The sequence below is a fragment of the Stomoxys calcitrans genome, chromosome 2, assembly GCF_963082655.1.
Source record: "Stomoxys calcitrans chromosome 2, idStoCalc2.1, whole genome shotgun sequence".
Lineage (NCBI taxonomy): Eukaryota > Metazoa > Arthropoda > Insecta > Diptera > Muscidae > Stomoxys > Stomoxys calcitrans.
Window position 1 is genome coordinate 57130943 of NC_081553.1, and position 23478 is coordinate 57154420.

The 23478-nt window shown below is 40.9% G+C and overlaps 1 protein-coding gene across 1 annotated transcript in view; it reads left to right on the forward strand.

Moving 5' to 3' along the window:
- The first annotated feature begins 2847 nt into the window (after positions 1–2847).
- LOC106080656 (serine protease gd-like) overlaps positions 2848–23478 on the forward strand; it is a 41524-nt gene continuing 20893 nt past the window's right edge. Inside the window, exon 1 of the mRNA XM_013242098.2 lies at positions 2848–2891. The gene's annotated coding sequence lies outside the window, so the exon portion shown is untranslated. The remainder of the gene's footprint in view (positions 2892–23478) is intronic.

The following is a 23478-nucleotide window of genomic DNA, read 5'->3' on the forward strand; positions in this document are numbered from 1 at the left end:
CTGTAACGCTATGATAGTATCTTATCTAAAACTGCGCAAATACATATCAAAATGCAATAATCCATTCATTGTGGTAAAATTTCAAACCCATTTTATTTAGTTGGCAGACACGCTTCATTGTTGTTGTACTTTTTTACGAGCAATTTATCATCATCTGGGATTTTATGGTTGCTGATATCCATTCAATGATCATCATAAAATGTTGTTTCATCTACGAAGGCACGTCACCTCACATCAGCGCCACTTACTCTTGCCAGCAGCCTGTAAGAGCACTTTAATACAAGCTTTTATGCGATGATTTGAATTAAATTGCTTGTAAATGAATATGAGTTACGTTTGCCCAAATGGTGGCCACCATTCCTTCCAACTATGCTTGTCATTCATTCATTTATCACTTATCACCCACAGCGATTTTCGCGTGAATTTATTTGCATTCTTTGAGGAGGCATCATTCATGACCGCAATCAGTGGACAAAGCGTGGCATCACAGCTTCTTCCAATTGTAGTTTTATTATTTGATTACCGTCTTCATTGTTTGGCTAATTCATTGAATTTGTCAAGTCCAGATTTATTAATGAAAACTTCCCATCACTGTTGGCGATGCGAGCTAAATGCATTGATTACAAAAACGATAAAAGACTCTCTTCATGTCACTGTGAAGAATTTCAAGGGTATGTAAGCTAGAGTAAGGGTAGATTTTCATGAATGAAATAACGATGTGTGAAAGTCAATGTCGAACATGGGAATAGGCGAATTTTTGTAGTCATCATTAATGTAAACAAAATCAGCAAAAAGGCATTAAGTTCGGCCGGGCCGAATTGGACCAAACTCGCCACGGACGTCGAGTGGTGTTAAAAATTCAATGCACTGTTTAAGTTGTTAAAACAGAATATTGGTCAATATGGCAACTATATCGAAATATAGACCGATATAAACCATATAGGGCACGGATGTCGAAAAGCCTAACTTATGCCACTATAAATTTCAGCGAAATCGGATAATAAGGCCCTAGACCTTGAAATGGGAGATCGCTCTATATGGCCGCTATATCCAAATATAGACCGATTTTGAATGCGGATGTCGTAGGGCCTAACACAGCGCACTGTGTCACATTTCAGTAAAATCCGGTAATAAACGCTGCTTTTATGAGCCCAAGGACTAAAATCGGGAGATTGGTGTATATGGCAGCTATATCCAACTTGTCGTGAACCCAAGGGTCTCTTGCCATTGGATTGAGGAGTCGGACTGGCGGGCGCTGGTTGCTGACATTTCAGCACCGGCTTTTGGCTCAGTCTGTGGGGCGCGGTTCTTTTGCCAATCCAACCCTCTGGCAAGTGACAAAAAAAAAATTTACCAGCTATCGATGGAACAAGAAAACTCAATAAACCATTAACGAACAACTATATAAACAAACTTGTAGACATCACAACTGTGGAATTGCCTGGCGCCTAAATACCTTCCCGGCGCCTCAGGACATTGCCCACCCCTACCATGGTACACTTCGTCCTGAAATGTTTAAGGGTACCCCATGATCCATTACCTATTCTCACTCCGCCTGTCTAGTTACTTACCCCATATTCCGTTGATTTAGCCTTCCATCACTCAATTAATAAGGCAAGTGTTTTCAATGATAATTCATCATACAAACTCAAATATTTTATTAAATAGGAAAAAAATATACATCATTAATAGCCGAAAGGCTTCGGGTTAACCAAATTTATTGACGGCAGTCCTCTGGCCTTCACCACCAAATCGTCTGCCCTTTCATTTCCCCTTACTCCGTTATGGCACGGCATCCAAACGATCCATCATCAGAGAAGGCGTTAATCTCCTTCTTACACTGCAAGACTGTTCGTGACCTTGCCGTCCTGGTTGTTATAGCCCTTATAGCAATTTTACTGTCGGTAAAGATGTTTACACTTGACGTCCTCACGTTAGCACCACACCATTTCACGCATTCCGTGATCGACCGGATCTCCGCCTGCAGACCCGTTTCATGGCCAGGCAGTCTAAAACAGATCTCAGTCCCTGGGTTCTCAATGTATACCACCCAGGCCCACTCTGTCGTTTAGCTTTGATCCATCTGTGTAACGTGATCTTCCAGATGGCAATACTAGGGTTCCGTCCATCCAAGACTGTGCCGATGGCAGCAGTGCCTCGCACTCGTCTTCAAGGTTCATCTCAGGTATCCGTTCGGAAACCTCTTCCCTTCCTTCCAGGTTTCCTATCGTCGCCTCGATTATACCGCGATGCTATGAGCTGCTCCCATCCTCAATCCATTCTCCCATTGCCTTAAGTTTCATAGCCGCAGTGGCTGCCTCACACTTAAACTGTATGTCAATGGGTCGGATATCTGGAATAGTCTCCAGTGCTCTAGTGGGCGTGGTTCTCATCTCTCCGCCTATGCCGAGACAACATATCCGCTGAACATGTTGTTTGGTCCTTATGTTGCACTTTTTCTCCATAGCAGTCCACCAAACTACTGAGGCGTAAGTAAGTATAAGCTGATTACTGGCTTGGGTGTATGTCCATAGTGGCATGGGGCGGATAAATATCTGCACCTTCTTTCCAACCTAAACTAACCTTAAAAATGTTAAGATAAAAAAGAAAATTTCAAATTAGATTAAAAAAAATGAAATTTAAACTGGGTCTAATAACTACCAAACAATTACGAGAAAAAGGCAAACTTTGGATATAAAATCGTTAACTATCCTTTTATAAACAAAAAAAATTAAAAATTCGTCCCTTCCCGTTCTTTCAGATGGTATGTGCTGCTTCGTCTGCCTCGGATGAAAGTCAATGTATTGCCAGTGTAGAATACGGCCTTGGTGAGACGAGAACTCAAAGGGACATTTGAGTTCTCGTCTGTCCCTCCGTGCGTCTAGTCTTTGGTAAGTATTGTCTAGTTCAAGTGTCGGTCGGTGCGTCTGGCTTCCGCGCCTTGGAAGCCGAAGGGTGGCGGTGCCAATGTCACCCTGGAGTGCACTCCGAGGGTGGCGGATAAGTTGTGCGAGGTGGGAGCGTCCACTTCACGTACGTACTTCCGCTTCACCGCCCGGCTGCAGGATGCGGTCTTCGCATGCCATCGGTGCATGAGTTTCGACCACAGGGTGCGGATTGCCGCATGCAGGGTGATGTTTGTCGCCGTTGTGGATTGGGTGGACATGTGGCTTCGGCCTTTCGGTGCTTTCAAGGGCTTGCCGGCGGATCCCATGATGATCTCCGCGGCCTGTCCGATCTATCCGGCGGGTAGGCCGACGCTAGACATTAAGGATAGTCATGGGGATTACATTTTCCCAATTTAATTGCCAGCGGTCTAGAGCGGTGACACAGGATTTGGGTCATGTCATGCGCAGCATTGGTTGCTAGGTCGCGCTGGTACAGGAACCGTATGTATTGGACGGGGGAGATGCAAGTCTTTACTGACAGCGGTGGCGACTCTGCCATAATTGTAGATGACAGCGACATCGACTGTACGGTGGTTAGCTATAGCCAGTGGGGAGTCTGCATTTGTGCAGCAAGGCGGTATGATAAGATGTTCTTGGCTAGCATCTATTGTAGGTTTAGCTCCGACTTAGAGCCCTATCTTGGATATATGGATATGGTACTACTACTCGCGAGCACCAATCCGCCGCTGTGGTTCTCGAAAATGACCCAGCACTCGCTTGGTCATGAGAATCGCCATCTTGGGCAGTTGCTCAGCGAATGGTTGACTTTGAATGACGTCGGTGTGTTGAACATGCCGAGCGAGAGGTAAACCTTTGATGGGCCTTCAGTCGTTAGTGACATTGACGTTACGGCTGCGAATGGGGCGGCATTTACTGCTTACCAGTTTAGGTGGAGGATTTGTGACGAATGGGGTTCAAGTGACTATAATCCGATTGAGATTATGGTCACTTCCAGGGATCGACGGACTCGGGTAACGACTGAACGATCCGGGTGCTGGAAGAATCGAGACGTGAACTGGAATTTGCATGTGGAAAGTTTTATGGAGACTGCATCAGCATTGTCTTTAGATGACTTTAGGACCATGAATGACCAAATTGCTAAGGTAGACGAGTGGATGAGAGCGGTAAATGATGCGCTCCTTGGCAGACGTCGAAAAACGAAACCAAGTAAGGTCAAGGGGTGGACCCGTGAGCTGAACACAATGCGGCGGACGGTCAGGTGTCTGAAGAAGCGATTCCACAAAGCCCGAAGTTTCAATGCTGAGGATCTTGTCTCACGCCGAAACGATTACCTTAGCAATTTGAGGACGTACAAGCAACTGTTGATTAGGAGCAAGGAAGATCACTTTAGGAGATTTGTACAGGACAGCAGAGATGATTCATGGGGCAAGGTATACCGCGTGTGGCGGCGCGGTGGGCAACAGGGTTCTATTTAGGGTGACCTGGGCGGTTTTAGTGTGGGGGACAATGTGTGGGGGACAATGTGTTGAATTCTTGGAACAAATGTACTAGGGTATTAATGGGAACGTTTTTTCCCGATGCGAATGACCACGAACAGGCTCCCAGTGTGGAGATTATCGTGCCCCTCCAAGTCTGGAAAGGGTCCGAGATAGTGGACAGTGTCTGCCGGCTTAGAAGCGGGAGGTCACCTGGCATGGACGGTATGACTGGACAGATGTGTAAAAGCATTTGGAAGGCTATACCTGACACGATGCGTCGAAGTAGGCTATTTCCCTCGTGCGTGGAAATGGGCTCGAGCCGTAGTCCTTCTTAAATCGCCCGATCGATTCAGGAGCAAACCGATATCGTATCGGGGCATCAATCTCCTCCCTGTGCTTGCAAAATATTGGAGAGGATAATGGTGACAAGATTTAGGGTGGGCTACAGGGAGGGTACTTCTACGTACCAAGTCGCCTTTCGGGAGGAAGAGAGCACTGTGGATGCCTGGATCCATGTGCAGAACAGTGTGAGAGAATCGAGCGCCAACTATGTCCTTGGCATATTTGTGATAGTCCTTCAAAATCAGTGCATATGCGCGAGACCTGCTCATCCTGGTTGAAGGAGATTCCAGACTTGCTCTGGAAACTCGCGGTGAGCTTGCAATGGGCATTGTGCGCGAATGGAGCGATCGTGTTGGTGTTGACGTCGCGGAGAACAAAACCGTTACAGTGTTGCTCAAGGGCATCTTGTCGCGGAATCGTCCACCCACGATTCGATCTGGTGGGCTAGCATTAGGAACGTAGCGCTCGTAAAATATCTGGGAGTGACTGTTTTAGATAGGATGTGTTTCCTGGTCCATTTAGATCTGGTGAAGGAAAAGAGGACTTGCGTAGCCGGAATGGTTAAGAGTGTTCTGAGAAATGATTGGGGTCGTAGTCGTCACGCTGTTCGGTCCATATATGGTGGTCTATTTGTTGCTTGCGCAACTTATGGAGCGCCAATACCCCAAACCGGATATATTTGCTGACTTTTGCAATAAGAAGTTTAAATGAGATTAGAAAACGAATTTGATATCCAATTTTGAAGCAAATTGCAATATGGGGTTCAAATAAATGATATGGGGCTCAAATATAAGTATTTTGGAGTAGAATACGAATTTGATATCCAAATGTATTACCATGTATTTAGGGCATGGTCTTTCCCCAAAGGGAAAAAATTTTTCGACCATGCCAATATGTGGCTCAAATGAAAGGTATTTGAGATTCGAAAACGAATTTGATAACCTATTTTGGGGCCATGTGTTTGGCGGACGCCGTGTAAATTACCCTAAACCAATGACAATACGAGGTTTAAAAAATGGTATTTGAGAGAGAAGAGCACGATGCTGATATTTTTTCAGGGCCAAGTATCTGGGGGATCACCTCTCCCCCGAAAACACCACTAAATCAGACATCATGAGAATACCGGACTGAAATGAAGTATTTTAAGAATGGAGTACACCTTACATCCAAACTAAAATTCGTAGACCAATAAAGTTCATTTGGTATTCAGATAAAGGCACTTATATTGTTAAACTGTTAGTCAAGTTAGCATGGTATTTCACTAAAAGATGTTTAACTGTCGAAAATAAATATTTCAAGGAAAATTTTGTTCCATATAAAGTAAAAGAAGGCGCAGCGGAGCGGGCCCGGGTCAGCTAGTGTCTAAATAAATAAATACCAAATATCAGCCATATTCAGAGCACTAAGCGACACTCTACCGCTAAAGACGAGAAAAATGAACGAGTACAGCATCAAAACATGTATTGGGTTGCCCAAAAAGTAATTGCGGATTTTTCATATAGTCGGCGTTGACAAATTTTTTCACAGCTTGTGACTCTGTTATCGAATCTTTCTTGCGTCAGTTATCAGCAATTACTTTTAGCTTGCTTTAGAAAAAAAGTGTAAAAAAAGTATATTTGATTAAAGTTTATTCTAAATTTTATTAAAAATGCATTTACTTTCTTTTAAAAAATCCGCAATTACTTTTTGGGCAACCCAATAACTTATGCAACACCCGCCAAGTTGGAGACATTGCACATTTCTTGGGAACGTGTCCTATATTCCAAGAACTCACGAAGAACTACTTCGGAATAGAATTATTTAATGAGCAAGAAACCATAAATGTATTAAATGGCCTCAATTACATTTGAATACAATTAGCTAATTATATAATAAATGCTTAAAGATATAGGTCCTTTTTACTAGAAGGTTTTGATTACTAAGTAAGAACAAATTTGGACACCACATGCAAAATTACAGCCAAACCGGATAAGAATTGCGCCCTCTAAAAGCTGAAGAAGTCAAGACCCAAGAGCGGTTGGGTCTTGACTATATCAGGTTATAAACCGATGCAATCCATATTTAGCACAGATGTTGGAAGTGATACCAAAACACCACATGCAAAATGACAGCCAAATCGGATAAGAATTGCGCCCTCTAAACGCTAAAGAAGTCAAGATCCAAGATCGGTTGGTTCTTGACTATATCAGGTTATAAACCGAGGTAAACCATACTTAGCACAGTTGTTGGGAGTGATACCAAAACACCGCGTGCAAAATTTCAGTCAAGTCAAACAAGAATTGCAGCTTCCTGGGACTCAAGAAGTCAAATCGGGAGATCGGTTTATATAGAAGCAATATCTAGAAGCTATATCTTGGGGTGCGTTGTTCCGTTATGACTTCCAAGAACTGTCCCAAATACGGTTCAAATCGGTCTATAACCTGATATAGCTCCCATATAATCCGATCTCCCGATTTGACTTCATGAGTCCTTACGTAGTGTTCTGTTGTGACTTCCAAACACTATGCCAAGTACGGTCCAAATCGGTCTATAACCTGATATAGCTTCCATATAAACCGATCTCCCGATTTACCTTCTTGAGCCCCTGGAAGCCGCAATTTTTGTCTAATTTGGTTTAAATTTTCCACATAGTGTTCTGTTATGACTTCCACCTACTGAGACAAATACGTTCCGAAACAATGTATAACCTGATATAGCTCCCATATAAACCAATCTCCCGATTTGACTCCTTGAGTCCTTACAAGCCGCAATTTTTGTCCGATTAGGCTGAAATTTTGCATGCGATGTTCTGTTACGACTTCCAATAACTCTGCCAAATACGGCCAAAATCTATCTATAACCTAATATAGCTCCCGTGTAAACCGGTCTCTCGATCATCCTTGTTCGGTTCCTAGAAGCTTTAATTTTGCTGAAGTTTGACAGAAGTTAGGTATGCAGAATAAAATTATGCCCAACGACTAAATTTATTTAGTATAAATGTTTACCAGAATCCATGGTGGTAGGTTCATTCATTTTCAGCAAACAACAGACTTTTTAGCAGTAAGCGTGCTGCTCTGAAATAGCAGTACTACTGCTGTAATAGCAGAACTACTGCTACAATAGCAGCAAAATTAACTGCTTATATTCAGCAGATAGTGTTTACTATTTTCAGCCAACTTTTTTCTATGAGTGTATGTGTCCCGTTATGATACCGAAAGCTATACTGACCTCCTTCTAACTTATTTTCAGTAATTGCCTCGTCTGTGCCAAGTACGGTTCAAATTGCATAATAACTTGATATAGTTGCCATATAAACCAATTACGGACCTTTACTTCTTGAGCATCTAGAGGGCGTAATGTTAAACCGATTTGGCTGGAATTTTGCATACGGTCTTTTGATAAGACTTCCAACAATTATGGCCAAGTATGGTCAGAATCGGTCTTTGAACTAATATAGTCCCCCTATAAAACGATTTCTCGATTATTCTTCTCTAGCCTATAGAGGGCGCCATTCTTATCCGATTTGGATGAAATTTTGTACAACGTAATTTTAAACCGATTTGGCTGAAATTTTGCATGCGATCTTTTGTTCAGACTTCCAACAATTATGGCCATAATTGTATGGTCAGAGTCGGTATTTAAACTGCCCCCCTATAAAACGATTTCCCGATTATGCTTCTCTAGCCTATAGAGGGCGCAATTCTTATTAGATTTGGCTGAAATTTTGTACAACGTAATTTTAAACCGATTTGGCTGAAATTTTGCATGCGATCTTTTGTTCAGACTTCCAAGTATGGTCTGAATCGCTCTTTAACCTGGCATAGCTGCCATATAAACTGATCTCCCGATTTTACTTCTTAAGCCTGTATAGGGCGCAGTTTTTATCCGATTTGCACAATGACTTGAACTATGATCTCCAATATCTAAGGCACGTATTGTCCAATTAGGTCCATAACTTGATATGGCTCCAAAAGCATGGCAATTTTCATCCTTTATCCTTTGTTTGATACGAGGCAAAGAACTTGACAAATGCGATCCATGGTGAAGGGTATCTAAGATTCGGCCAAGCCGAACTTAGCACACTTTTCCTTGTTTAATGGTATGCTAATTTTTCACTCGAGATGAGCTAAATGGCCGAAAATTTTATGTAATCGAAAAATAATAATAATTTTAAAATAGTTTTATTTTTATCATAGAGTGTTCAAAATTGATTACAGTTAACAAATTAAAACAAGTTACGCAAGTGATAGAATAAAATCAAAAAATGCCAAACAAGGATGGGTGTGCAGCTGGCAGCTGGCTTCTGACCATGATCATATTATTAATAGTATTCTGAGCTGTGTTTTGTATTCATATGCATATCAGCTGTATAAAGACAGGCTTGCTTAAACGATTTTATTCTGTTTTCATAAAAAAATTTGCAAAATTCTATTTTAAAAAATTTTAGAAAATCGTTTGAGAAATTGACTTTTACGGCAAAAATTCTTTGATATTTTATTTTTAAAACAAAAGTCTTAAAACTTGTTCTCCTCATACCTTTCATTGAAATTCCATTATAAATTTTTTTTTTTGAATATATTCCCCGTATTCTATGCATATAATTATTAATTTTATTGATGAAATATGTTTCATTGACGTACATAAATTAAACAAATATTCAACATCAATCATTCGCGCGTTCGAGTTGGATATATTTTGTGTTTTGTTTTCTTCAAACCCACTGGATAATAATTTTTTTTTTTGATTCTGAATTCGAATCTTCCACATGTTTCGACGGTTAACTTCTAAATATCCGGTTAAATGGCATCCAGCGAATAAATTATAATCGGCTAATAAAAACAAGTAACAGCGTGCTAAGTTCGGCCGGGCCGAATCTTGGGAACCCACCACCAGGGCAGCAAAAATTAAAGCTTCTGACAAGTAGACCGGTTTACATGGGAGCTATATCAGGTTAAAGACCGATTCAGACCACATTTGGCACGCATGTCATATGAAAAGACGTTGTATAAAATTTCATCCAAATTGGATAAGAATTGCGCCCTCTATAGGCTAGAGAAGCATAATCGTGAAATCGTTTTATATGGGGGCTATATCAGTTTAAAGACCCATTCTGACCATACTTGGCCATAATTGTTGAGAGTCTTAACAAAAAAAGTATGCAGAATTCCAGCCAAATCAGTTTAAAATTACGCCCTCTAGAGGCTAAAAATTTCAGCCAAATCGGATAAAAACTGCGCCCTATACAGGCTTAAGAGGTAAAATCGGGAAATCAGTTTATATGGGAGCTGTATCAGGTTAAAGACCGATTCCGACCACATTTGGCACGCATGTCATATGAAAAGACGTTGCACAAAATTTCATCCAAATCGGATAAGAATTGCGCCCTCTATAGGCTAGAGAAGCATAATCGGGAAATCGTTTTATATGGGGGCTAAATCAGTTTCAAGACCGATTCTGACCATACTTGGCCATAATTATTGGAAGTCTTAACAAAAAAAAGTAGGCAGAATTCCAGCCAAATCGGTTTAAAATTACGCCCTCTAGAGGCTAAAAATTTCAGCAAAATCGGATAAAAACTGCGACCTATACAGGCTTAAGAGGTAAAATCGGGAGATCAGTTTATATGGGAGCTATATCAGGTTATAGACCGATTCAGACCACATTTGGCACGCATGTCATATGAAAAGACGTTGTATAAAATTTCATCCAAATTGGATAAGAATTGCGCCCTCTATAGGCTAGAGAAGCATAATCGTGAAATCGTTTTATATGGGGGCTATATCAGTTTAAAGACCCATTCTGACCATACTTGGCCATAATTGTTGAGAGTCTTAACAAAAAAAGTATGCAGAATTCCAGCCAAATCAGTTTAAAATTACGCCCTCTAGAGGCTAAAAATTTCAGCCAAATCGGATAAAAACTGCGCCCTATACAGGCTTAAGAGGTAAAATCGGGAAATCAGTTTATATGGGAGCTATATCAGGTTAAAGACCGATTCAGACCAAATTTAGCACGCATGTCATATGAAAAGACGTTGCACAAAATTTCATCCAAATCGGATAAGAATTGCGCCCTCTATAGGCTAGAGAAGCATAATCGGGAAATCGTTTTATTTGGGGGCTATATCAATTTAAAGACCGATTCTGATCATACTTGGCCATAATTGTTGGAAGTCTTAACAAAAGACCGTATGCAAAATTCCAGCCAAATCGGTTTAAAATTACGCCCTCTAGAGGCTAAAAATTTCAGCCAAATCGGATAAAAACTGCGCCCTATACAGGCTTAAGAGGTAAAATCGGGAAATCAGTTTATATGGGAGCTGTATCAGGTTAAAGACCGATTCCGACCACATTTGGCACGCATGTCATATGAAAAGACGTTGCACAAAATTTCATCCAAATCGGATAAGAATTGCGCCCTCTATAGGCTAGAGAAGCATAACCGGGAAATCGTTTTATTTGGGGGCTATATCAATTTAAAGACCGATTCTGATCATACTTGGCCATAATTGTTGGAAGTCTTAACAAAAGACCGTATGCAAAATTCCAGCCAAATCGGTTTAAAATTACGCCCTCTAGAGGCTAAAAATTTCAGCCAAATCGGATAAAAACTGCGCCCTATGCAGGCTTAAGAGGTAAAATCGGGAAATCAGTTTATATGGGAGCTATATCAGGTTAAAGACCGATTCTGACCACATTTAACACGCATGTCATATGAAAAGACGTTGCACAAAATTTCATCCAAATCGGATAAGAATTGCGCCCTCTATAGGCTAGAGAAGCATAATCGGGAAATCGTTTTATATGGGGGCTATATCAGTTTAAAGACCGATTCTGACCATACTTGGCCATAATTATTGAAAGTCTTAACAAAAAAAAGTAGACAGAATTCCAGCCAAATCGGTTTAAAATTACGCCCTCTAGAGGCTCAAGAAGTAAATGTCCGTAATCGGTTTATATGGAAGCTATGTCAGGTTATCGACGAATTTGGACCGTACTTAGCACAGTTGTTGAAAGTCACAACAGAACACTACATGCAAAATTTCAGCCAAATCGGACAACAATTGGGGCTTGTAAGGGCTCAAGAAGTCAAATCGGGAGATCGGTTTATATGGGAGCTATATCGGGTTCTTGACCGATTTGGACCGTACTAGGCACAGTTGTTGGAAGTCATAACAGAACACTACATGCTAAATTTCAGTCAAATAGGACGAAAATTGCGGCTTCCAGGGGCTCAAGATGTCAAATCGGGAGATCGGTTTATATGGGAGCTATATTAGGTTCTCGACCGATTTGGACCGTATTAGGCACAGTTGTTGGAAGTCATAACAGAACCTCACATGCAATATTTCAGCCAAATCAGAAATTACGGCTTCTGGGGTCTCAAGAAGTCAAATCGTATATGGAAGATATATCAGGATAAATACCGATTTAGACCGTACTTGGTACAGTTTTTGAAAGTCTTAGGAGAACACTACATGCACAATTTCAGCCAAATCGAACAAACTTTTTTTTTTTTTGTCGGCCAATACGCAGGTGATGTCATCCCCTTTGAATGCAGTGCATTGCGTTGGCGAGAGAAAATTAAGATTTGGAGGGGGGGAAAGGATGTAGTGCTTATTGACATTTGTCTTAAATTCTTGTATGTCAAAGTGGGTGGGAAAAACATTAGCCGGAAGTCGATTCCACATTCGAACGGTTCGGGCGAAATAAGAATTCTCTCTATAATGCATTGTGCGGTCTGCTGGCCAATCAATTACAAACCGGTGTGAGTTCCTGGAATGTCTAGTATTCCTGACATACATCCTTACATCAGGAATAAGAAGACGAATATCAGACGAACACACGCCAAACAACCCACATTGCGACGATGATGAAGGGAGGCAATAGAGTTGGATACCCCACTGTCCCCAATCAACGCCATCGCTCTCCTCTGTACACGGTCCAGTAGCTCCAGAGATGATTTTGAAGCTCCAGCTCATACATGTGAGTTGTACTCCATTTTCGGCCTTATGAAAGTGGTGTCGATGTTAAGAAGATCAGACGGAATGAAGTAATTCTTACACCCTTTAAGGAAGCCTAAACACTTGAATGCTTCTTTCGACACTTCGAATACATGTTTAGCCCAACGGACATCACTTTGTATTTTCATGCCCAGAACATCAAGAGCTTCTGATTGCTCAACATCTACACCGTTAATAGACAAAGATAATCGTAATGGGTCAGCGAATAGTTTGTGTGACAACAAGCAGCACTGAGTCTTCCGTGCATTAATATCTACTCGATTCATTCGGCCCCACTCTGAAATTGCCAGCAAATCCTGGCAGAGTGTATCGTCCATAAGCCGCCTCTTGTCCTCAATCTCTCGAGGACTTGGGCTATGGTCGAATGACTACGAATGACAGAGATTACTGTCATCCGCAAATGAGTAGATCGGATTCGATGTCTGACGCAACTGATCGTTGATGAAAATTAAATATAAAAAGAGAAGGAGAAAGAACACAGCCCTCTGGGGTACACCTGCGGTCAATTTGCGCTCATTGGATGAGAACCCATCTGTAACGACTCGAATAGTGCGATCTCTGAGAGAGATCGAAATAAATCGAACAAAGCCATTACCGACACAAAATGCGACAAGCCTTGATAGGAGTGCACCGTGCCAGACCCTATCAAATGGCTTGGAGATATCCAGAGCCACAACCTTACTCTCACCAAACTGGTGGATTGAGCGACTCCAACGTTGCGACAGAAGTGCCACCCATAGAGCGATTTCTACGGAACCCATACTGTTGGTCGCTAAGAAGGCCATTAGACTCTAAATACCTCACAAGATGGTGAATAACCATGCTCTCCATGACCTTCGAGAGAGCGTAGCATATCGCAATTGGCCGATAATTTGCAGTGTTGCTTGCCTCACCCTTCTTGGGTATTGGCTGAACGTTCGTAACCCTCCAAAGCGCCGGGAAGACTCCCGAACGGTAGGCAAGATTGAAAAGGTTGCGTAATGGACAAGCAAGTGTCGAAGAAGACTTGCGTAAGAGAAGTGTCGATATGCCATCCGGGCCCGGGATTTATTTACCTCTAGATTTTCAAGAAGCCTTTTAACTCCACGAGTTTGAAAAAATATTTGGGGGATGATGCCAGATACATTATCTACTGAGGGGAGTGGTTGATTGCTATCCGGCAGGGAAGAATTCCCTGCAAATATTGGGTTGCCCAAAAAGTAATTGCGGATTTTTCATATAGTCGGCGTTGACAATTTTTTTCACAGCTTGTGACTCTGTAGTTGCAGTCTTTCTTCTGTCAGTTGTCAGCGGTTACTTTTAGCTTGCTTTAGAAAAAAAGTGTAAAAAAAGTATATTTGATTAAAGTTCATTCTAAGTTTTATTAAAAATGCATTTACTTTCTTTTAAAAAATCCGCAATTACTTTTTGGGCAACCCAATATATCAGCCAACAGGTTGGGCCTTATCATCCTACATCAATATTAAGTACATGTGCAAAATTTTAAGCTCTATGCTTTCGACCGCTATTGTGATTTCGACACACGGACGGACGGACATGGCTAGATCGACTCAGAGCGTCGAGATGATCAAGAATATGTTCACGGGGTTTTATGTTTACGGGGTCTTCGACGAATACTTCGATGTGTTACAAACGGAATGACTAGCTTAGCATACCCCCATTCTATGGTGGTGGGTATAAAAAGTTGTTAGATGTCTATTAGATATACGATGATGCAGATTCTTGATGGTTCTACAAAATTATGAGAAAAGAACCCTTGTTCAATTGTTGCGCGTATTTAATCCACAAAAGGGGGTTTACACAAAGTCTACCTTTTGTATTTAAGTCTATCGCAAATGTGCTAATTCCAAAAATTTGGTATTATTTATGATCGCCACTAGTGAAAAAAATAGCAATTTCCAGTCCAACGATCATTCACTTTCTGTTAAAATTATACCAATAGAAAATGAATGGCGATATTGAAATTGAATTTGCAGATTCAAAATACGAGGGCTGCTTTATAAGTTTCTGACCTAATACTGAGAATGCAAATTTTTATCATCAACCAGTAAGGAAAGGCAAAAGTGCGGACTGTATAATACCCTATTCCTGTCCTAAAAGTAAAAAGTGTGAGCTATATGTAATTCTGAATCAATTTTGATGGATCTCGACCGGGCCGAACTTTGGATACCCACCAACTCGGGCGTATATGAAAACCCCCTTTCGCCACAATCCGTTGAAAATTGGATAACTTGTGCACCCAAATTCGTCACGGACATTCAGTGGTCTAATATATATGTCACTATTCAACTTTGTAGAACAAAAGACTGTTTTTTTTTTTGGTACATATATGCAGCTAGCTGAGCCGGGCCCGCTCCGCTGCGCCTTCTTTTACTTTATATGGAACAAAAGTTTCCTTGGAATATTTATTTTCGACAATTAAAGATTTTTTAATGAAATACCATGCTACGACTAACAGTTTAACAATATAAGTGCCTTTATCTGAATCCCATATGGTCTTTATTGGTCTACGAATTTAAGTTTGGATGTAAGGTGTACTCCCAGATACTTGGCCCTGAAAAAATATCAGCATCCTGCTCTTCTCTCAAATGCCATTAATTTAAACCCCATATTACCATTGGCTTAATAGGAGTTTACAGGACGAGGCGTCCCCCAAACACATGGCCCCAAAATAGGTTGTCAAATTAGTTTTCTAATCTCAAATACATTTCATTTGAGCCACATATTGGCATGGTCGAAAAATTGTTTCCCTTTGGGGGTGTTTGTTTTGTGGCCCCATAGACACTTTTCCCTAATATTGATATCAGATTTGTGCATTACTCCCAAATACTTTTCATTTGAGCCCTATGTGGCTATGGTCGTAAATGTGTCCCCTTTGGGGGAGGTTTTTGAGAAGAGGCGGCCCTCCAAACACTTGGTCTCATATTTAGATATCGGATTCTAATCCTGCACTCAAATACCTTTTATTTAATCCCCATATTCCCATGGTCGGTAAATAAGTCATGTTTGGGGGGTGTTTTGGGGATGGGATGGACCGCCTGAAACGTGGTTCCACATTTGAATTTTAGATTCGTATTCTACTCGCAAATACCTTTCCTTTGAGTCCCATATTGCCATGGTCGGTAAATATGTCCGATTTAGGGGTGTTTTGGGGGTTGGGGTGGTCCCCCTAGCACTTGGTTCGATATATGGATATCAGATACGTTTTCTCATCCTAAATACCTTTCATTTGAGTCCCATATTGTCGTTTCTGAAAATTAGGGTAAGGGGGAGGGTCCGCCCCCCCCCCCCCCCCCCTTCAGATATCAAAAAATTTAGTACCATATTTTCAGCACGGGGTCATTATGCACCATCTGTGAAAATTTCAAGAAAATCGGTTCAGCCGTTTCTGAGTTTTCGGAGGCCACCGTAGCGCAGAGGTTAGCATGTCAGCCTATGAGGCTGAACGCCTGGGTTCGAATCCTGGCGAGACCATCAGAAAGAAAAATTCAGCGGTGGTTTTCCCCTCCTAAAGCTGGCAACATTTGTGAGGTACTATGCCATGTTAAACTTCTCTTCAAAGAGGTGTTGCACGGCGGCACGCCGTTCGGACTCGGCTATAAAAAGGAGGTCCCTTATCATTGAGCTTTAACTTGAATCGGACTGCACTCATTGATATGTGAGAAGTTTGGAATGTTCATGGGCAGATTTTGCATTCAGTCTCTTATAGGCAGATCGTCCCCTTATAAGCAGATCGGTCTATATGGCAGCTATATCTAAATAAAGTCCAATCAGAACCATACTTAGGTCGGATGTTGGGAGGTCTTAATATACTCACTGTCTTGAATTTCAGCGAAATCGGGTAATAAATAAAGCTTTTATTGGCTTCAGACCCTATATCTGGAGATCGGTCTATATGACAGCTATATCTAAATAAAGTCCGATCTGAACCTTATTTAGGTCAGATTGTGGGAGGCTCTAAATAACCCACGGTTTTAAATTTCAGCGAAATCGGGTAATAAATAAAGCTTTTATGGCCTTCAGACCCTTTATCGGGAGATCAGTCTATATGGCAGCTATATCTAAATATCGACCGATCAAATCCACATTTAAGTCAGATGTCAGGAGGCTTAAAATAACCTACTGTGGCAAATTTCAGCGAAATCGGGTAATAAATAAAGCTTTTATGGCCTTCAGACCTTTTATCGAGAGATCGGTCTATATGGCTGCTATATCTAAATATGGACCGATCCAATCCTTATTTAGGTCAGATGTTGGGAGGCTTTAAATAACTTACTGTTGTCAATTTCAGCGAAATGGATTAAAAAACAAGTAAAAGCGTGCTAAGTTCGGCCGGGCCGAATCTTATATACCCTCCACCATGGATCGCATTTGTCGAGTTCTTTTCCCGGCATCTCTTCTTAGGCAAAAAAGGATATAAGAAGAGAGTTGCTCTGCTATTAAAACGATATCAAGATATGGTCCGGTTCGGACCACAATTAAATTATATGTTGGAGACCTGTGTAAAATTTCAGCCAATTCGTATAAGAATTGCGCCCATTGGGGCTCACGAAGTAAAATAGAGAGAACGATTTATATGGGATCTGTATCGGGCTATAGACCGATTCAGACCATAATAAACACGTTTGTTGATGGTCATGAGAGGATCCGTCGTTTAAAATTTCAGACATATCGGTAATAATAATTGCGACTTCTAGGGGTCAAGAAGTCAAGATCCCAGATCGGTTTATATGGCAGCTATATCAGGTTATGAACCGATTTGAACCTTATTTGACACAGTTGTTGAAAGTAAAAATAAAATACGTCATGCAAAATTTCAGCCAAATCGGATAGGAATTGCGCCCTCTAGAAGCTCAAGAAGTCAAATCCCCAGATCTGTTTATATGACAGCTATATCAGGTTATGAACCGATTTCAACCATACTTGGCACAGTTGTTGGATATCATAACGAAATACTTGGTGCCAAAAATTCATTCCAATCGGATAAGAATTGCGCACTCTAGAGGCTCAAGAAGTCAAGACCCAAGATCGGTTTATATGGCAGCTATATCATGTTATGGACCGATTTGAACCATACTTGGCACAGTCATTGGATATCATAACAAAACACGCCGTACAAAATTTCATTCGAATCGGATAAGAATTGCGTACTCTAGAGGCTCAAGAAGTCAAGACCCAAGATCGGTTTATATGGCAGCTATATCAAAACATGGACCGATATGGCCCATTTACAATACCAACCGACCTACACTAATAAGAAGTATTTGTGCAAAATTTCAAGCGGCTAGCTTTACTCCTTCGAAAGTTAGCGTGCTTTCGACAGACAGACGGACGGACGGACGGACGGACGGACGGACAGACGGACGGACATGGCTAGATCGACATAAAATGTCACGACGATCAAGAATATATATACTTTATGGGGTCTCAGACGAATATTTCGAGTAGTTACAAACAGAATGACGAAATTAGTATACCCCCCAACTTATGGTGGAGGGTATAATAAAGCTTTTATGGGCTTCAGACCCTATATCGGTAGATCGGTCTATATGACAGCTATATCTAAATAAAGTCCAATCTGAAACATATTTACGTCAGATGTCGGGAAGCTCTAAATAACCCACGGTTTTAAATTTCAGCGAAATCGGGTAATAAATAAAGCCTTTATGGCCTTTAGAACCTTTATCGGGAGATCGGTCTATATGGAAGCTATATCTAAATATAGTCCGATCTGAACCACATTCACGTCAGATGTCGGGAAGCTCTAAATAACCCACAGTTTTAAATTTCAGCGAAATTGGGTAATAAATAAAGCCTTTATGGCCTTCAGACCCTTTATCGGGAGATCGGTCTATATGGAAGCTATATCTAAATATCGACCGATCAAATCCACATTTAAGTCAGATGTCAGGAGGCTTAAAATAACCTACTGTGCAAATTTCAGCGAAATCGGGTAATAAATAAAGCTTTTATGGCCTTCAGACCTTTTATCGAGAGATCGGTCTATATGGCTGCTATATCTAAAAATAGTCCGATCTGGACCATATTTAGGTCAGATGTTGGGAGGCTTTAAATAACCTACTGTTGCCAATTTCAGCGAAATCGATTAAAAAATAAAGCTTTTATGGGCTTCAGACCCTTTATCGGCAGATCGGTCTATATGACAGCTATATCTAAATATAGTCCGATCTGAACCACATTCACGTCAGATGTCGGGAAGCTCTAAATAACCCACGGTTTTAAATTTCAGCGAAATCGGGTAATAAATAAAGCCTTTATGGCCTTCAGACCCTTTATCGGGAGATCGGTCTATATGGAAGCTATATCTAAATATAGTCCGATCTGAACCATATTTAGGTCGGGTATCAGGAGGCTAGAAGTAACTAACTTTTCCAAATTTTAGCGAAATCAGTTAAAAAATAAAGCTTTAATGGGCTTCAGACCCTTTATCGGGAGATTGGTCTATACGGCAGCTATATCTAAATATAGTCCAATCTGAACCATATTTGGCTCAGATGTCGGGAGGTTTAAAATAACCTGCTGTTGCAAATTTCAGCCAAATCGGGTACTAAATAAAGCTTTTATGGTCTTCAGACCCTTTATCGGCAGATCGGTCTATATGGTAGCTATATCTAAATATAGTCCGATTTGAACCATATTGGGGTTAGTTGTCGGGAAGCCTTTAACTACTCACTGCTTTAAATTTCAGCAAAATCTGATGAAAAATAAAGTTTTTTTGAGCATTAGACCCTTCATCGGCAGATCGGTCTATATAGCAGCTATATCCAAATATGGTCCGATATGGCCCATTCAAGAACTTAGCCAGCGTGCATCAAAAAAACGTATCTGTGCCAAATTTCAACTCAATATCTCAATTTTTAAAGACTCTAGAATGATTACAACAGACGGACGGACAGACGGATAGACGGACATCGTTTAATCGTCTTGGAATTTTACGACTATCCGAAATCTATACTTTGTAGGGTCGGAAATTGATATTTCGAAGTGTTGCAAACGGAATGACTAAATTAATATACCCCTATCCTACGGTGGTGGGTATCAAAAGGGAAGGGGAAAGGACAGAGCCTTGTGGCGCACCTGCGGTCAATGTATACTCATCTGATGAGAACCCATTCACAACAACTCGTATAGCGCGATCTCTGAGAAAGCTCGATATAAATCGAACAAAGTTATTACCGACACCAAAAGCGACAAGCTTTGATAAAAGTGCACCGGGCCACACCCTATCAAATGCCTTGGAGATATCCAGAGCCACGACCTTACTCTCACCAAACTGGTGGATAGAGCGACTTCATCGTTCCGACAAAAATGCCATGGGGTCTCCCGTAGAGCGATTTCTGCGGAACCCATTGGACTCTAAGTATCTGCCAAGATGATGGCTAACCATACTCTCTATAACCTTGGAGAGCGCGGAGCATATCACAATTGGCCGGTAATTCGTAGGGTTGTTCGCCCCACCTTTCTTGGGCATGGGCTGAACGTTCGCAACCTTCCAACGCGCTGGGAAAACACCCGCATGGTAAGCAAGGTTGAAAAGGTTGCGTAGTGGATGAGCAAGCATCGAAGAATACTTACAAAGCCTCTCGCCATCCGAGACCATCTCCCATTTAGATATAGCTATGGACATAGTAGTGAAGCTATAACAAAATAGGATGATTTTTATATCCGTGTTTTTACATAGCTTTTTAAAGTTTTAAACACCCGATTTAATATAAAGCTTAACTTTGTATATTTTTAATAAATAAAAAAAAAATCATAATCAAAATTCCAAACGATGCACAAAAAGTAAATGTATTGCAAAAATAAACGAGTCCTTATTTTTTTTTTTTAAATTTTAATTTTGAAAATACAAAAAAAAAACGTTCTACACGCGCAGTGTATAAACCGTCAAATCGGTGAATACCTCGATTCTAAGAAAAAAAACAAACAAAAGAAATTTTTTGAATTATGAAGCCATAGTAAATTGCGTATCAATCATAGACTAACAACTCGCTTGGTCTTTAAGTCTACGTTGAATTGAACCGAAATGGTTTTAAACGTCGATGACGTTTTTGTGAGTTAATTCGGCGCGAGTTAGATTAAAACAAGTCTTCTTCTTTTGATTATTAATTAATGGGCGAGCAGAGAGTTTTGCTATTGGGTATCTCTCAAAGCCGCAGTCGTAATTTAATTCACACCTCCAGCTAAGTTAAACAATTTAAAATATTTATTTATTGAGCAAAAAAATGCATACCTACTTAGATATGAAGCTACACCATTTCCAAGAGTAATTCACCGCGATAGAGTTACCCCAAACTTTGGTCATCATATTCATCTTATATATAAAATTGAATTGAATTGAAACAGCTGAACCGATTACCATAAAATTTTCACAGATTGCGTAGGTTGGCCTGGAAAAAAACATAGGCTATATCATTTTTTGATATCGGACGGGGGGGCGGACCCTCCCCCTTACCCCAAAAGTACTACCCAAAAATAAAAGTGGACCAATCGTAACAATATGGGACTCAAATGAAAGATATTCAGAAATAGAGAACGAATTTCATATTAAAAATTGGGTCCAAGTAACTGTAGGGGGCACCCCAACCCCAAAACCCCCTAAAATAGGGTTTTTGGACGATCATGACAATATGGGACTCAAATGAAAGGTATTCGGGAGTAGATTACGAATATATGGTTTGTTGATTTCGGAAGGGGATGGACCCTCCCCCTTTACCCAAAAACAACACACAAAATCAAAAGTGGACGAATCGGGACATTAAGGGTATCAAATGAAAGATATTGGAAATGAATACGAATATGGTATGCCTCCAACCCTAAAATTCCCGCAAAAAAACATATTGGACGTTCATGTCAATATGGGCCTCAAATGAAAGGTATTCGGAAGTAGATTACGAATCTGGCATATAAAATCAGATCGAAGTATAAGGGGTCCCCCTTCCCCCCAAAAAGGCTTTTAATGGGAGTATAACCCATCATGAGTATATGGGACTTGGTTTTTTTGTTTGTTCCGTAGAACCAAAAACTGCTGAACCGATTTTCTTAATATTTTCGCAGATTGTGTAAGTTTGCCTGGAAGGAAACATAGGCTATATAATTTTTAGATATCGGATGGAGGCGGTTCCTCCCCCTTACCCCAAGAACGCCATCCAAAACCAAAAGTGGACCGATAGGCACAATATGGGCATCGAATGAAAAGTTTTGGAGACTAGAAAGTGAATATCGTATTAAAATTTGGGTCCAAATGCCCAGCGGGTGTCCCTAATCCAAAAACTCCTTTCAACAGATATATTCGACGTTCATGTCAATATAGGCCTCAAATGAAAAGTATACCACAGTAGATTACAAATATGGCATACAAAATTAGGTCCAAGTAATGGGAGGTCGCCCTCGGGGGCCGCCCAAAACCCGCCAAATGGGTATAAAGACCAACCACGACAATATGGAGCTCAAACGAAAGGTGCCTGAGAGAAAAAAGTGAATTTGATATCCAATTGAAGAGCCATGTGTTAGGGGAACTGCCCCACCCGAAAACACCTCCCTATTATTTAAAAGCTATTTGATGTTTAAATTGATTGATTTTCGGGAAATTAATACTCATTTTCGGGACAAAGTCCCTGGGGTCCATCTCACCCTCAAAAAACACTTATTTACCGATCATGCCATTATGGAGCTCATTTAAAATGTAAAGAGTGATTTGTTAAGAGCTTGATAACTTTTTTTTTAAAAAAAACGCATAAAATTTGCAAAATCTCATCGGTTCTTTATTTGAAACGTTAGATTGGTCCATGACATTTACTTTTTGAAGATAATTTCATTTAAATGTTGACCACGGCTGCGTCTTAGGTGGTCCATTCGGAAAGTCCAATTTTGGGCAACTTTTTCGAGCATTTCGGCCGGAATAGCCCGAATTTCTTCGGAAATGTTGTCTTCCAAAGCTGGAATAGTTGCTGGCTTATTTCTGTAGACTTTAGACTTGACGTAGCCCCACAAAAAATAGTCTAAAGGCGTCAAATCGCATGATCTTGGTGGCCAACTTACCGGTCCATTTCTTGAGATGAATTGTTCTCCGAAGTTTTCCCTCAAAATGGCCATAGAATCGCGAGCTGTGTGGCATGTAGCGCCATCTTGTTGAAACCACATGTCAACCAAGTTCAGTTCTTCCATTTTTGGCAACAAAAAGTTTGTAAGCATCGAACGATAGCGATCGCCATTCACCGTAACGTTGCGTCCAACAGCATCTTTGAAAAAATACGGTCCAATGATTCCACCAGCGTACAAACCACACCAAACAGTGCATTTTTCGGGATGCATGGGCAGTTCTTGAACGGCTTCTGGTTGCTCTTCACTCCAAATGCGGCAATTTTGCTTATTTACGTAGCAATTCAACCAGAAATGAGCCTCATCGCTGAACAAAATTTGTCGATAAAAAGCGGATTTTCTGCCAACTTTTCTAGGGCCCATTCACTGAAAATTCGACGTTGTGGCAGATCGTTCGGCTTCAGTTCTTGCACGAGCTGTATTTTATACGGTTTTACACCAAGATCTTTGCGTAAAATCTTCCATGTGGTCGAATAACACAAACCCAATTGCTGCGAACGGCGACGAATCGACATTTCACGGTCTTCAGCAACACTCTCAGAAACAGACGCAATATTCTCTTCTGTACGCACTGTACGCATTCGTGTGGTTGGTTTAATGTCCAATAAAGTAAACTGAGTGCGAA